The 15,279-nt window shown below is 40.3% G+C and overlaps 1 protein-coding gene across 4 annotated transcripts in view; it reads right to left on the bottom strand.

The window, feature by feature from the left end:
* The window catches only part of LOC114667077 (CCR4-NOT transcription complex subunit 3-like), a 106,982-nt gene extending 99,579 nt beyond the window's left edge, over positions 1-7,403 (bottom strand). For 3 of the 4 annotated variants that reach the window (XM_051920154.1, XM_051920156.1, XM_051920157.1), the window contains exon 1: positions 7,231-7,403. The gene's annotated coding sequence lies outside the window, so the exon portion shown is untranslated. Of the gene's footprint in view, positions 1-6,693 lie in introns of all 4 variants that reach the window. The other variant, XM_051920155.1, reaches the window with a different exon arrangement.
* Between the last annotated feature and the right edge of the window lie 7,876 nt (positions 7,404-15,279).

Genomic DNA, 15,279 nt, shown 5'->3' with positions numbered 1-15,279 from the left:
CTTTGCAACATTGCGTGCATTGTCTTGTAATACTACATGAACATCCTCTTTGGGTATTTTCCATGTTTCAAACATCCTTTTAAACGCCACAGAGAGTGCAGCACCCGTGTGTGATCCAGAGCATTCTTGGGCATGCAAGATTGCTTTCTGCAGTTCAAACTTGCGGTCGATCCACTGAGCAGTTAAACTAAGCATACTAATAGCACTCATATCAGATGTCCATATATCAGTGGTAAAGCTTATGGCTGTGACATCTTCAGCAAGGAGTTTGTGTGGATGACTTTCCACAATCTTACGTAACTCTGGAAGCACTATGTCAGAAAAATAACGGCGACTGGGTATCTGATAACCGGGCTTGAGATGCTCAAGCAGCCTTCGAAATCCCATATCTTCTACAACAGAAAATGGCTGATCGTCCAGAGCAATAAATTCCATCACCTTTGCAGTAATTGTTTGAGCTTTAGTTATCTTTATCAAATTTCTTTAGATTTTTCAAGTAACTGATCAACACATTGAGCAACTGCAGTTTTTGATTTTGTGTGCGGTGGCTCAGGATTCTCCTCTTTTGCTCTGAGGAACGCTGTATATTTGTCAGGATGGAGTGTCTTCAAGTGTGTAATTAAGTTGGTGGTATTGAAATTTCGCACTTTGGTCCCTCCGCGCAAAACATTGGTTGAACAAGTGTTGCAAATGGCATATTTTATGTCGCTCTCACGCACTTTGAAAAACGTCCACACCGCAGACATTTTCGCACAGCAGCCCTGCGTTGCCTAAACATCTGGCACATCCGGAACACAGTGAATGCGTCATTAATATCGGTTCGAATTATCAGTCAAATTTAGTCATCGGTCCGATGCCGATAAAATTATTTTAACCCATTATCTGCCGATAACATATATAAATCCAATATTATCGTGCATTCCTATTAATAATAAAATGTTTCAAAAAACAGCAAATACAATACAGACATGCATTAAATACAAATGCCATATACTTATTTTTATTGTAAGGATTCTAATCTTAATCTGATAGCCCTGGTAAAAGCCAAAATACAGATCTATCTTTTAGATATGAAAGATGATACAGAATATAAAGCTATATATGTATGCATGCTACTCGGCAGGTGCAGGGATTTCTTTCTGAAGCATCAATCCTGAGGAATGAAAATCCACTGAAATACTGGAATAACAACTGAAGTCGGTTTCCTACCATTGCCAAAGTAGAACGCAAATTCCTGTCAGCTTCATGTACTAGCATGGACAGCGAGAGATTATTCAGTTTGGCTTCTAATGTGATCAACAAAAAGAGAAACAGAATTTCCTGCGACAAGGCAGAGACGCTCTTGTTCGTTAAGAAAAACCTCCCCATCATGCTTAAAAAATAGAAAAGAATGACAAGCCTCCAGAACAAAAGTTATTTCTTTACCATTGTTACGCTTTTCTGTTATTTAAAATTATAGATTGGTTAGATTTATTCCATCAAAAAGAAAAGTATTACTTAGTATTTAATCCTGCAGACTGTAAAACAAAGGATCAGATAGCCAAATGTAGTTGAGCAGATGCCATTTTAATGATTGTAAATAATCTGCAAAAGTTGTTATTCTTAAGTGGTATTGCTTATTTCATTGTCATTGTACATTTTACCATTTTTTTCAGCTTTCATTTTTTCGATTATTGTTGAATGTGTTGTATTTGTTCCATCAAAAAGAAAGAGAAAAGTGTTATTTAAAGCAACAACCTGCAAAACTGTTTCCCATATAACCAACAGGTAGCCAGCCAAATGTGGCAGATATTTGTTTTTTAATGATTGAATGTGGTGTGCAAAATTGTTATACAAATAAATGTTCACTTTGTCTGTAATTCTTGTCCAGACAGATCAAGTCTCACGTTTCTCTTTATCTTATAAATATGTATATCGGCATCAGCAGATAAGTACATAGACATTATCGGATATTGACATCGGCCCAAAATTCCCATATCGGTGCATCCCTAATATTTTTGTATTATGTACATTAAAAAACCATCAACAACAAATCCTATCTAATAATATATTGAACAATTAGTATAAAAGTAAAGTTGAATAAATCGGACTCTGCAGCTGCATGAATAAAAGGTAAAGTACCACTTCTGGTTAACGACAATAGCTCAAAAGTTGATAGACATTTATGTTTTGTACCTAGTAGTTGTATGCAAAATTTGGTTGACCTAAGTGAAAGCGTACTCACACAAACACACAAAGAGACATATTTACAAAAATGGTATTTTCTGACTCAAAGAGGTCTAAGATGTACAGATTCATCAAAATCTCAAAATGGAATTTTTGGAGGACTCCAATACTTTCCCTAAACATTGTATACAAGAAAGTCAGGGAGGTCTAAAATGTCGACATTCATCAAAATCTCAACATCGAATCTATGGACAATTACAATACTTTCCCTATACTTCCTATACGAATGTAAATAGCGGCAGAAATCCTGTGCTCCAAAGGCTACACCCACAAGGCTTCTCCCTAAAATAGCCAATTTCTCCAGTCCATGCATTTTAAACTGCCACCAGGGTTTCAAATAGAGAGAAAAAAAAAAGATACTGGAAAAAAAATGACGATGCTGAGAGAAGATAAAAATCTAAAATTGCTGTTACCATTCAGGAGCTCAGTAGCACAAGGTAACTGAAACTTAGTTAATTTGCACATGGTAGTAATGAGCACAGAGACAATGGAGACAAGACGCACACACACGTAGACCACCACAGCTACTTGGCTTCACACATCTGAGAAATGCCTCTGTGTGCTAGGATATTCTTCTTTCATTTTAAGTATTGCATCACCATATGACATAGCAACAGCAAACAGAATGATAAGCATTGTGGTCCACAGATATACAACTTGTTAAATGGCTGCAACTATTTTCCAATTAGACAGTAACATTAAATACCTTTAGTTATTCGTTTAGTAGTGTAGTTGGAAGGCGGATGTTGTGCAGCCTCATCTCTGCATCTACTGGTATTGCTTCAGGAGTTTTGAGTACTGAAATCTGCCTCTTCATTACCAGCTCTCCCAATGGCAATCCTTTTGACGGACTGTGATCTAACGTTTACTTCAAATGTATATTTTGCATTTCAGATTTTTATTAATATAACTGTCAGTTCTTTCAAGCCTATGTCGACAACTACACTATATTCATAATGCAGAAAAAGAGAGAGCAGACATAGCACCTGCAACAACATATCGTTCACTTTTGCCATTCATCCATTGATGCCATCAAATGCCAATGAATAATCTGATACTACAGAAAGTTTTTTCTGTTGCATCTCTATACATACATCATACATTTTATAACTATTAAGGATATAAACTGTAAACAGTTTATAGTATCAGCAGCTCTGATCTTTCACCGCCACATTCATGAGGCATTGGGTTAGTTTAGAAATGTGACACTCAGTGAGCTGTCTAATTGTTCTTACCCAGTTTTAAGCAAACTTATATTACATGTCTAGCTTTAGTGAGACTACATTTGTCCAAACTTTAATTTCCTGTGTGAAATCGATCTTGTCAGCTTTACATTAATCCAATATTTCAGAACTCTCGTAAAACACCCTTTATTGTGCTGTTTTCAAAGTATGTAATTTAACTTTGTTATTGATTAGCCTCCGACAAAAACTTACCATTTGTATATACGTCTTTAGAAATGAAATATGTGGTTTGGCCTGTCATGCTAACTGACATAATCGCAGTGCTTTGAAGCACTTAATCAACTTTATTTTGATATAAACAATTGGAGCAGCTCATTTCATCACCAGTGTAGAGAAGTCAAATAGCCAATTCAAATAGAATAGAAACTTGCGTAGACTTTTACTTTCTACAGTTGTTTGCACTGCCAGTGTTCAGAGTCCTATATGCTTCACAGCGCATAATGCATGCAACGGTTCCCACGTGACCGCAAACTGTTCAAAACCAGTTAGAAAATGGATGGACGCTTAAAAGCAATGTGCTTGATGCAATCAGAAAATGAATGCAAAGGCTCTGTTCCTTCCTAAACTCTGTATAGAACACGGTATTAAAAAGTGATTCATCATGCCACTATTTTTTCTCATCTTATAGCATCGTGACACAAGTTTCATGACTAAAACTCACATCTGATTGGTCACATCATTGCGCACTCACAAGGCACACATGAAGCTATTTATATATTAACTTAATGGAATAAAAGTGATAACAAAAGAATGTGTGTTTGTCTTGAAGATGAAGGATTTCTAGACATTATAATTTTTTTTTCCCAACGTGTGGTGATACGGCACTATACCATCATCACCATGACCCATTTTTATATAGTTCTTACTTGTGTATTCTTCACACATTACTTTTTGGAGTTTTCGGTCTACTTGCAGTTATGCACGAGTCCAGCACTGACTGTCATTCAGTGCTTTCAATACTGAAAAAAAAAATAGAACCATTATATCTTTGGAACATTGGTACCGACTGGGACCAAAAGTATTGGCTCTTTTGACATCCCTATTGGTTCAAAATACAGCAAAACAATGACCTGAAACATAACGGTCACCTAGCCAAGTAGTTTATCAGAAAGAAACAGTGGAAAATTGTAGATTGGCCAAGTCTGTCTCCCGATTTAAACCTAAATGCCAATGCATTGCTCAGAAATAAAAGCTGAAATTCTGTACTTTAGTTTCTTGTTCATCTTTTAACCTAGTATACATATTTTATGAATATAAAATCAGACACATAAGTGTAATCTATCTAGCTATAACAAAAACAGCTTATATTATCTGATTGTCCTCATATTTTTGCTTTTCACTGCATATGTACAGACACACATTATATATATATATATATATGAATGTGAGAGAGAGATGAAAGTGTGTTGCAAACAAATGAAAATATGGTGTGATTTTAGTCCTATGTGCATCCTGTTTGTATCACACGAGGGACCATCTCAAGAAAAAAACAGCAGTCCACCACAATACACATTCGTACTGGTTTGATTTAAAACAATCAAAAAAACATGAAACATCATTATATTAAAAAACTTATTGAATATTTACAGCTCTCAAGCCTATCAAAAAGACCAATTCTTGTGATTTTAACCTGGCATCATCTTACTGGTAAAATGGGTGAACTTTTTTGATTTGTTTAAGCTCAAAAGTGAAACCTGTATCCAAGAACTTTGGTGAAAACTAAAAAGGAAGTTAAAGGCTGAAAACAGGAAACACTTTTTTTTTTTAAACAAAGGGAACAGGGAGTTTGAAAAATATCCACTCATATTTTCATCTTTCAATAACAACTGAAAAACCTTCTACGTGGTTATGTTGGTAATTTTGGATTAATCTTTAGGAATTACAATATTTCAACAGAAATATATTCTATTAATGCAATACATTACATCAGCCAACTTATTCTCAGTCTGTTAACTGTGCCTAAAAAAAGTGCTCAAAACCCTCAACATCAAAATACTTGCATTATTATCTTGTACTAGACTCGCAGGGGTACTTGGCATTGCTTGGGGTAGAATAAAGTGCAGGTGTGGTCAATAAATACATTCTCCTGGGGGAAAATTTCAATCCTGAAGCCAAAATATCACTAACTAAACCCACCGTGGGGGTGTAACTTAGCATACCTGTAAAAAAAAAAAGTGCAAGTACAGTCAAAGTTTGGAACAAAACACTGCCTATAACCTTTGACTGTACAAATGGAGAATCTGTACAAAATTTGGTGGAGATGACAGATTCAGTAGTGTGGCTCTAGATAGATAGATAGATAGATACTTTATTAATCCCGATGGGAAATTCACATCTACATAAAAGATTCATCACTCATTCACAAATTTGGCTTAAGGTATTCGATGGCCACTTCAGTTTACTCACTGCATAAGAACTGTCACATGGACATCACTTAACTAGTAAAGTTAACCAGCATGACTACACATGTAATGAAAAGCCTATATATAATAATAACTCATACCCAAGGACATAAAAACAAACTCACTCCTTGAAGGATGGATCCCTACTAAGAGGTATACAACAGCTAAGCATACTGTAATGTCTAAAAAACGGTGAATCGGATCTAAAAGGGTTAAACAAAAAGAAGGAACTGCTTGCCATATGGCTTTGATATTCCTGACAATCAACCTTATGACATATTAAGTATGTAAAACACATTAGTATATACATAAGTAATTCTACCTATACTGTCATACACAAATGCCCACACTGTATCCATAAAGATGTGCATGTAGTTACATAAATAGTAAAACATATTCAACACAAGGAGTTCCTAAAAATTTCAAAAACTGGAGAGGCTTGACATTGAAAATACAAAAAGAGAAGAGGCTTGACATTGTACAACTAAGAGTACACAGCCAACCGACAGAGCTAACCTCTGCATCCATGTGGTCTACAACTGATGCCTGATGGTGTGTTCACTGCCTGCAAAACAAAACTCGAAAGAAAATGCCTCTGGACGCCAGCACTCTTGAAGTAACTCTCATAATATGCGCGGGCTTCCCTACAAGTAAAAGATGAATGAGACCCATAACTGACATCAAGTTTACTGTGCACGAAGCAGCGCTCTGGAAAGGTAAACCAAGATGTCTAGTGAGCAATACAGTATGTCATGGGAATATCTCTTGTTACTACAGCTTTAAAACTGCCTTTTCCTTAATGTATCGGCCAAGTAACTTACTTTATCGGTTTCTAAATTTTTTAACTATGAAGATGGCAGAAGTTATCTATCCAAGTGAATAAATGGCTAAAGAGATGCTGAAGGCTGGTCATATGTACGTTTAGTAAGTAGAGAGAGAGAGGGGGACTGTCAAACGTGTTTAATAAACGCAAGCATTCGAAAACGAAGAGTGTTGCTGACAAACAGACAAAACGCCTAACTTCTCACCCTGCTGTCCTGTCCAGAAGCAGATTGTGGCACCTTAAGATTTAAGCAGAACCCTCTCTCCTCCCCCTCCCGTCAATCAGTCCTGCTTTATAGCCTGATATAACTGTGTACAGGCAACAACACACTATCTCCATCTTGAAATCACATTTAAGCATGTAACTAACAGCCAGCCAAACAGCAACCTGCTCTCATTTTACTGCAATCCAGCTTTACCACCAGGGCCTTTTATTTTGGGGGCACAATTTCGCTAAAAAACGCGGATTTTCACATAACTCTCAACACCATTCAGTAGGCCAATAATTTTAAAAGACATATTACATAAACTCCTACCCGTGGTAAAATGGTTTTCTCCTCTTGTATCCTCCTTTTATTAATTAGTCTTCTTTATTTTTTTATTTATTTTCTCTCTCTCTCCCCCTCTCTCTCTCTCTCCCTCTCTCTCTCTCTCTCGTCCAAACAACAGCCAGCAAATCCAAGATGGCCGCCAGGTACCCCCGCAACACGGTTCGCCTGGCGCCCCGCCCACCACATTCCAATTGGTCAGAAGAACACAGTGGTCTTGGTTTATAGGTTTTGGTGTCTGTCATTTACAAAAGGGTCAGATCCTGTGCCTGCATTCAATTGGTTAGCCTGACGTCGTTCACAAGCCGGTGATAATGTTTTCGTGTTTCGATTAGAAAGGCTTGGTTCCCATTCGAGAAGCAAAACCCGCCTCTTAATAGGAACTGCTACGGTAGTTTCTGGTGACGTCCTGCAGACAGGAGGACCAGGAAGAGAGGAGTTTCTTTTACTTGGTGCGAGATTTGAACTCTTCGCGTAAAACTCCCAACGGCAGTCACATTATAAGGAAACCATTATTAGTAAAATCGTACTTGACATAGTAAATTCCAGAGACTGGAGACTCGACTCCTACTACCTCGCTCGATAGTTTCTTGATGGAGACATGTCGCTAAATGATTAAATTGTGTCATTTGTGACTGTGACTTATTATTAGTACCTGCATTTGTATATTTTATATTATTTCTACCTATCTTGATGCAATTCATGTTCAGAAGGGACGCATCAGTAACTAGATCTTATCAATGATATTGTAGAAAGCCCCCGTTTGGAAAGGAGGCGCAGTATGACAAAAAAATGGGACTGCAGGAAACAATTTATTAATAGTTTAAAATAAGCGAAGAAAATTAAAGAGGAACTATTTATGAATAACTATAAACCTCTCATTTTTATTGCCATGAGAGACGCCTTAATTACTCCCGTTTCCCTTTTCGGAACTTTCTGTCAGACGCCCGACTCCCACTCCACCGTTATTCTCCTCACTTTCCACCTTCTCTTGTCGTCCTTGAACTTCCCAGAAGCCATCGCCCTTCTTTTTAATTCTGCCATTCAAGGCACCTCCCAGTGTCAACCCTTTCCCGGGCTACATTCTGACGGGGATGTTACAATGCTTCTACTCAAAAATGAATAAATAACCATCGAGTTTTAGGGTTCTTGAAATACCCATTAGCGACTTGGTAGCCTGACTGTCAATTTTAGACGGCTTGTAGGGTCGTCTGGCACTGGCTGTTCGCCGACCCCCTAATTAAGGCCTCCAAGTGAAGTATTCTCCTCTTGGGCAGGTTCGAGCAAGTCCAATGATATTCCTGCGGGTCTCCCCCTTCTGCAGCAGTAAGTAGCTAGTTCACCTTGATGAAGAAACACTGGACGATTTTACTGGGGTATATATACCCAGTAGACCACCTCCTCCACATACTCCGGTATTTGGCTCACTCTAATCCAGGCATTGTCGAGTTTTGGAGAACGACCCAATTTGCATCATGGGCAAAACTCTCAAACTGAGGGTTGACTTAGTGTCTCTAAATGATAATACCATTTCTACGGTAGGTGAGACTGGCCTTGTGCAGATGCCAACAGGCGAATTTGTTTGCAGGAGATCTTGCAGTTGATTGGGAACAGCTGGGGTCTCACCAGAGACTGTTACCATCCTACACATAAGTGAGGCGGGTGTCAGTAGCTTGTAACGATGTGCCCCTTGAACAGCAGTCCGGTATGTCAAGGCGGTCGAGGAAGCTGCTGATTCTAGTCATGTGTGATGGCTGGTGGTGATGCAGCTGGGCAGTAAGGGTCTGAATAAACTTCTCTGCTAGCACATCTCTCTGAGGATGCAAGGGTGTAGAGTGGGTCTTCTGAATATGCATGTGTTTCTCACACCTGCTGAAGCACCGTGCTCTCGAATATTCACCCCGATCAAAGTGGAGTTCATCTGGCATGCCGAACTGACTGAACATTCACACAATTAAAACGTTTGCGACAGCAGTGACGTGCGGTGAGGTTCATGGCTGGTGAGGCACTGACTCATTCAGAGTCAGATTTATAAATATACAAACCCAAAAGACTAGCTTATTCACTATTCAATTGGCAGTATGTACATTGGCTACTGATTATGTTTCATATCTCATCAGCATTCTTTACACACACAGGTAAGGTGTTGCACATTTGGCTGAGAAAGAACGTTACACTTATAGCGGCGAGAGAGAGCGGACAGAGCGCGTTTGCTCTGCACCCTCCATGTGTTCTAAATTTGCCTTTACAGTTCCACAATTCATTGTCATTCAATGCAAATGAAAGTATAGAGTGGTGTACAAAAAAAAACGGATTTCAATTTTGAAATATTTAGTTGTTTTTAAAAGCTTTTCATTCTGATGCTTTAATCAATTTTAATACAGAGTGTTCAACAAAAGGATAACAAGAACAACAAAAGAATATTTTATTTAAGGTCAAAGTTTAGTTTTTAAATATTAGATTTTTTTTCTTAGTCTGAACTCGTTTTTTATAAAATTGCAAAACGTTTATGGTCTTACCTTTATTTGTAAATGAAGTCCATGCGCCTATCCTTCTCCACGAAAATCTCCGTCACTTTCTTGTAAAAGTCCTCCTTATTTTTCTTTAGTTTGAATTGTCTTAATCTTCCATTTTGGCAGTCAGTCGGAACAAATAATTAAAATAAACGGACCGCTGCAGTGCACTTGACTTTCTGATACTGCTAACTTATTGGCACCCAGAGCCTCTGCATAGAAGAACAGCAGGGCAGCACAGCACTGTCTGCCTCACCTTGTGCCTTTTCACTGCGGTTATATGTCCGATCAGCAAGACTAAATATGTCACACACGTTCATGAAAGATATTAACCAGACTGTGGACTGTGGAAAGTCAGTGTGTATAATAAATGTTATGTGCAATCATCATATTGGAGACATATAGAGAGACAACAACAGGCACATGCCAATTACATGTATCAACCCAGTGTGTGAGGGAGAGTGCAGTCCAAGGTGAGGTGAGGCTCATCGCTGCTGCATCTCGCGTTTCTCCCTTACATTTGAACAGAAAATGCGCAAATTCAGCAATTTTGAACTATAAAAATGATCAAAATTATTTGAATCATACAGAAAACCAATTTATAGCACAGACCAGTGAATAAATTTATTTTATGTTATCATTATTATTTTTTTTTACTTTTCATGATTCTCCCCTGACCGCAAGTCCCTGTGACAGTCACAGCTTTTTGGTCCGGGAAGAGGTACACTTCAGGCCACTTTGTAAAGTAATCCACTGCAACCAGAATGAACTTGTTGCTTTGTGGCATCCAAGGGAAGAGCACCAGAACATCAGTTCCTACCCATGGCCATGCCTACCCAGTACTGTTGATGGGGAGTTGTTAATTGTCAAGCAAGCCCAATTGAAAAAGTTGCTTTCTCATGTCCCACTGGGGCTAATTCTACTGGACAGTAGCACTCCACAAGTCCAAGGTTGAAATCCAGTTAGACCCTACCACCAGATCAAGGGCTTTATCCATCTGCGGAAGTGGGTACCAGTCCTTCTTGGTCACCTGATTCTACTTCCGATAACAAGTGCAGAAGTGCCAATCTTCAGTCTTAATGAGCACCACTGGTGAGCACCAGGGAGATTCTGATGGTTCAATGATGTCCGCTTCAGGCATGTCTTTGATAATAGCCACTGCGTCCCCTTGGAGTGCAATTGGAAGGCACCATGGTTGTTACTTGAGGGGCCGTGTGTCACTATAATCAGTGGTATGCTAGACCAGGTGCATATGTCCGCTGTCAGGCTAGAGAGGTAGTGAACTAGTCCTGGCATTCCCACAGTAAACCCCGCAGCAGCTGCTGCTGGTCTAGGCTTAGTTCTTGTCAAATTGCCTTCCACAGATTCTCCAAAGGAGAGCTCTAGTCCACAGCTTTCACCATTGGTTCAGTTTGGTGGGACAATTCAAGCGTCTGAGTCTAGGGAGAAGGGAGCAGCCCAACAATCTCCAGGCAAAATATAGTCAAGCCTTAGTATGGAATAAAAAGTTAATTCTTAAGATCCAAGTTTTCTAAATGTTAGCTACCAAGACCAGATGACACCACTCTTGTCCCCCAACTTGTTGGATGGCTATTGTACGACCTCTCATAAAGGCATAGACGCCCGTAGTTGTGACAAACCAAATAGTTGCCCCTTGGATGGACAGTCTGGAGGTGGAAATCAAAGTGTACTGTAGACACAAAGGCTTTGATGTTTACAAATACCCTTACAGTCTGGCCCCAGAGCGTCACTGTGAATTGCTATTGCCAGCCACCCTGTTTACGTAAGTGTAACAATCTCTGTGTATCTCCACTGAGGAACTGCTGCAGGATCAAGAGGTGCCCCCCATCTACTCTAGACTCAACCCAGGCAGCCAAATCTCCAGCATGTTGCTGCATCCCTCGTTTCTCCACTGTGCAAACCTGGACTAAGTGGGCAGGAAGGGCCTGACTGTCTAAAGGATGGTTATCAACCCATTCTTGCAGAGGAGTAGCATGACTGATCAGTTCATTCTTCCAAGCATCCTCTAATGCTTCTACCAACATGCTCAGCTGGGTAAGTCATACATAATGCCTCAGCAGGCAGGAGTAGCCCCTCTTAGAAGCACATCCCATGTCAATTCAGCCTGTGCAGTTCGCAAAAAGACATTCTTTCACCAGCCTTGTTTGTCAGTGCAGCCATTGTTACCACGCCAAGGTTAATTCAGTTCATCCAAAGAGACTCTCAGTTGCCCTGAGAAGCCAAGGTAAGTCTGTCAGATCTTCCTGTGGCTCATCTTCTAGTAATTTTATGTTATCTCCTTTCAAGATTGCTGCCAACTGTATGGCCTGCTCCCTTGGATACCAACCATTTGCAGCCACTATAATTGTGAATCATGCCCGTGGCCTACTTCCATCAAAACAACCAGGTTTTAACATGGGTAGTACTGTTGTTTTAACATACTCAACGTACAAAAATACAGTCTGCTAGTCACAGTTGCTGGCACATATCATCTCCCAGTCTCCGTCAAGCCACTGTTCGAAAGTTCTTGCATCTTAACATCCTATACATCGGGTGGTGGGTCTGGCCAATATTCTTCATCTATCCTCAAACCTACTGTGGACCACTTAGTCAGGAGATCCTACTTCTAAACACCAGTGTAGCAACCCCCCAAGTAGGTCTGAAAAGAGGGCACAGCAAGACACAGAAGCAGTTACAAGAAGCAGTTCATTCTTAACAGTTCAAAATAAACAAATGTAAAGCAACTATGAAGGAAATTAAACAGGAACTAACAATAAACATCTCATTGTTATGGCTGTGAGTGAAGTTTATCTTTTCAAAACTTTCTCCCAGGCGTCTGGCTCCCACTCTATCATTATTCCCCTCATCCTCCACCTCCGTTTGCCATCGTGGAACCCTCCAGAATTCCCCACCTTTCTTTTTATCTCACCAATTTAGGGCACCACCCCTTTTTTTCCTCCCAGTGTCCATTCTTTCCCTGACAGTCACATTCCCACTCTCCCACCACACTCAAAAGTCTCCCAGCCGTCAGGCTGCATTCCACCTGGGATGCTGCAATAGTAAGATTGCAGTCTGAAGCTATTATATGACTTAATATAGCTCATAGTGTTGTATTTTTATTTTTAAATTACATTACAACATAAATAAATGAAATTTAAGGCAGTTATTTGATAAGATAAACAAGGTTAAAGGTTATTTTCACACTGAGAAGAAAAGAAGGTAAAAAGGCACAGCATTTCAGCTATATAGTGTGAGGGATGGCTGGCCATTTACCCCGGCCAATACCCCCAGGCCGCTAGATGGAAGTGCCTCGAAGACCAGGAGGGAATTATGGACAATGGAGTTTTTATTCCCAACCCTGCTGGACACTGTGGGGCCCACCAGAGGACGCTGCAGGGAGTCTCAAGGACTTATACGTGCCCTATAACCCGGAAGCACGTCATAATCATATGACCAGAGGGAACGTCGTGTTTCCGGGTTGAAAAGAAGGACTTTTTATCTGACCCAGAAGTGATAAGAAATCACATGGACTGTAAGATGGGAAACACTTCCGGGTCAGGAAATATAAAAGGACGATGGGAAATCCCAGACGTTGAGCTGAGCTGGGTGGAAGGGTGGCAACGCGTCTGGGAGTGGAGGATTGTGTATTGGTTATTGTTATTGAGTTATTATTGGAGTATTGTGGAGTGGAGGGTGCTTTGTGCACATTAATTATTATTATTATTATTAACAATAAAACATTATTTGGACTTTTATCTGATGTCTAGTCTGAGGGTTCAAGGGGTCACGGAGACCTTAATCTGTCACAATAGTCTTCATCAAGTGTACAACTGTAAAGGAAAAGCCAGAAATCCTGTTTGGTGTTCAATCAGCTGATGGTTATTTAATAGTAATATTTATGTAGCTCTTCCCCCTTTGGCTTATTTATTTCAATATAATCTGTCAGGCTAGCTAATTGCAGAATTCCTGGAATAATAAATAGCCAGGGTTAAACAACTGAACCTGGCAAGTGGGCCTCAGGAGGGCCCCAGAGTATATACTGTATGTAGACATGGAGAAGACAGTCAAATCTCATTGGTCCTTTATCACACTCATTGTATCACTGGAAGGTTGCAGGGACCTGAGCCTGAATGGGATGCCTTTTCACCACATTAACACCAAATATATCTTCAGTGTTAGAATAAGTCTGGAATGTCAGTCAGTCATCATCCAACCCATTATATCCTAACACAGGGTCATGGGGGTCTGCTGGAGCCAATCCCAGCCAGCACAGGGCACAAGGCAGGAGCAAATCCCCGGGCAGGACGAGTCTGGAATGTCTTCTTTTTAATATGAGGAGACTAAATTTGTATGCAGCAGTCTTGCCTTGTAAATTAGCCATTTTAGAATAGCTCTCCACACAAGAAAATGCAGTATGAGCCGCGAACGTTGTTTTAGATGTGTCCATTGAAAACTTGCTTGAAAGCATGCCTTCTGTAATACAATCCCCAGTCTGAGAAAGAGGTGCCCAGATATAAATAGGTAAAACCTTAGTAGACAATATAGTGACGAAACTCAGATGTAGTGATCCTGCATCGATTTTCAAACACATGTTGAAAATTGGGGCGGCACGGGTAGCGCTGCTGCCTCGCAGTTAGAAGACCCGGGTTCGCTTCCCGGGTCCACCCTGCGTGGAGTTTGCATGTTCTCCCCGTGTCTGCGTGGGTTTCCTCCAGGCGCTCTGGTTTCCTCCCACAGTCCAAAGACATGCAGGTTAGGTGGATTGGTGATTCTAAATTGGCTCTAATGTGTGCTTGGTGTGTGGGTGTGTTTGTGTGTGTCCTGCGGTGGGTTGGCACCCTGCCCGGGATTGGTTCCTGCCTTGTGCCCTGTGTTGGCTGGGATTGGCTCCAGCAGACCCCCGTGACCCTATGTTCAGATTCAGCGGGTTGGAAAATGGATGGATGGATGTTGAAAATTGTCCATTCATCCAACAATGCCAATCAGTGGCTGACTGGAAAAGCCAAGAGAGCAGGAGAGGAGATGCTGCCCTCAGATTGGCAGGTTGGTATCACTGAAATTATGGAGCAGTGGTAGGAAGAAGGACATATTTGAATGACAGACCCTTTACATCTGGCCCTGTCCTAAGTTGGCTTTAGCACACTCAGACTACAGTTCTGTTGTTCTCATTATCACATAAAAGCACACCAACATCTTGCAATTTCTGTGTGAAAAGAATAATACTGCGTTCAATAAATGAAGATTGCCCTTTAGGCATGAATCAATTGGACCCATTGTACCAGGAGTCTACACAATCTACAGACAGGTCTTTGCATGGCATTACCCTCAAGCTACTTCCAGTCTTTGAGCACAGTTTTGCTGTTGCGTGCCTAGTGCCCTAATATGCTGTAGAGCAGGGGTCTCCAATCTTTTTTCCCCTGAGAGCTACTTTTACAAAATGAAAATGGCCGAGAGCTACTCAAGTTTTCTAACGTTTTTTCTCATAGCTTATTTCAACCCAAACAAACTGAATAAGCTTGTTTTG

The sequence above is a fragment of the Erpetoichthys calabaricus genome, chromosome 16 (genome assembly GCF_900747795.2).
Source record: "Erpetoichthys calabaricus chromosome 16, fErpCal1.3, whole genome shotgun sequence".
NCBI lineage: Eukaryota > Metazoa > Chordata > Cladistia > Polypteriformes > Polypteridae > Erpetoichthys > Erpetoichthys calabaricus.
This window is presented reverse-complemented; position numbering and strand designations above follow the sequence as displayed.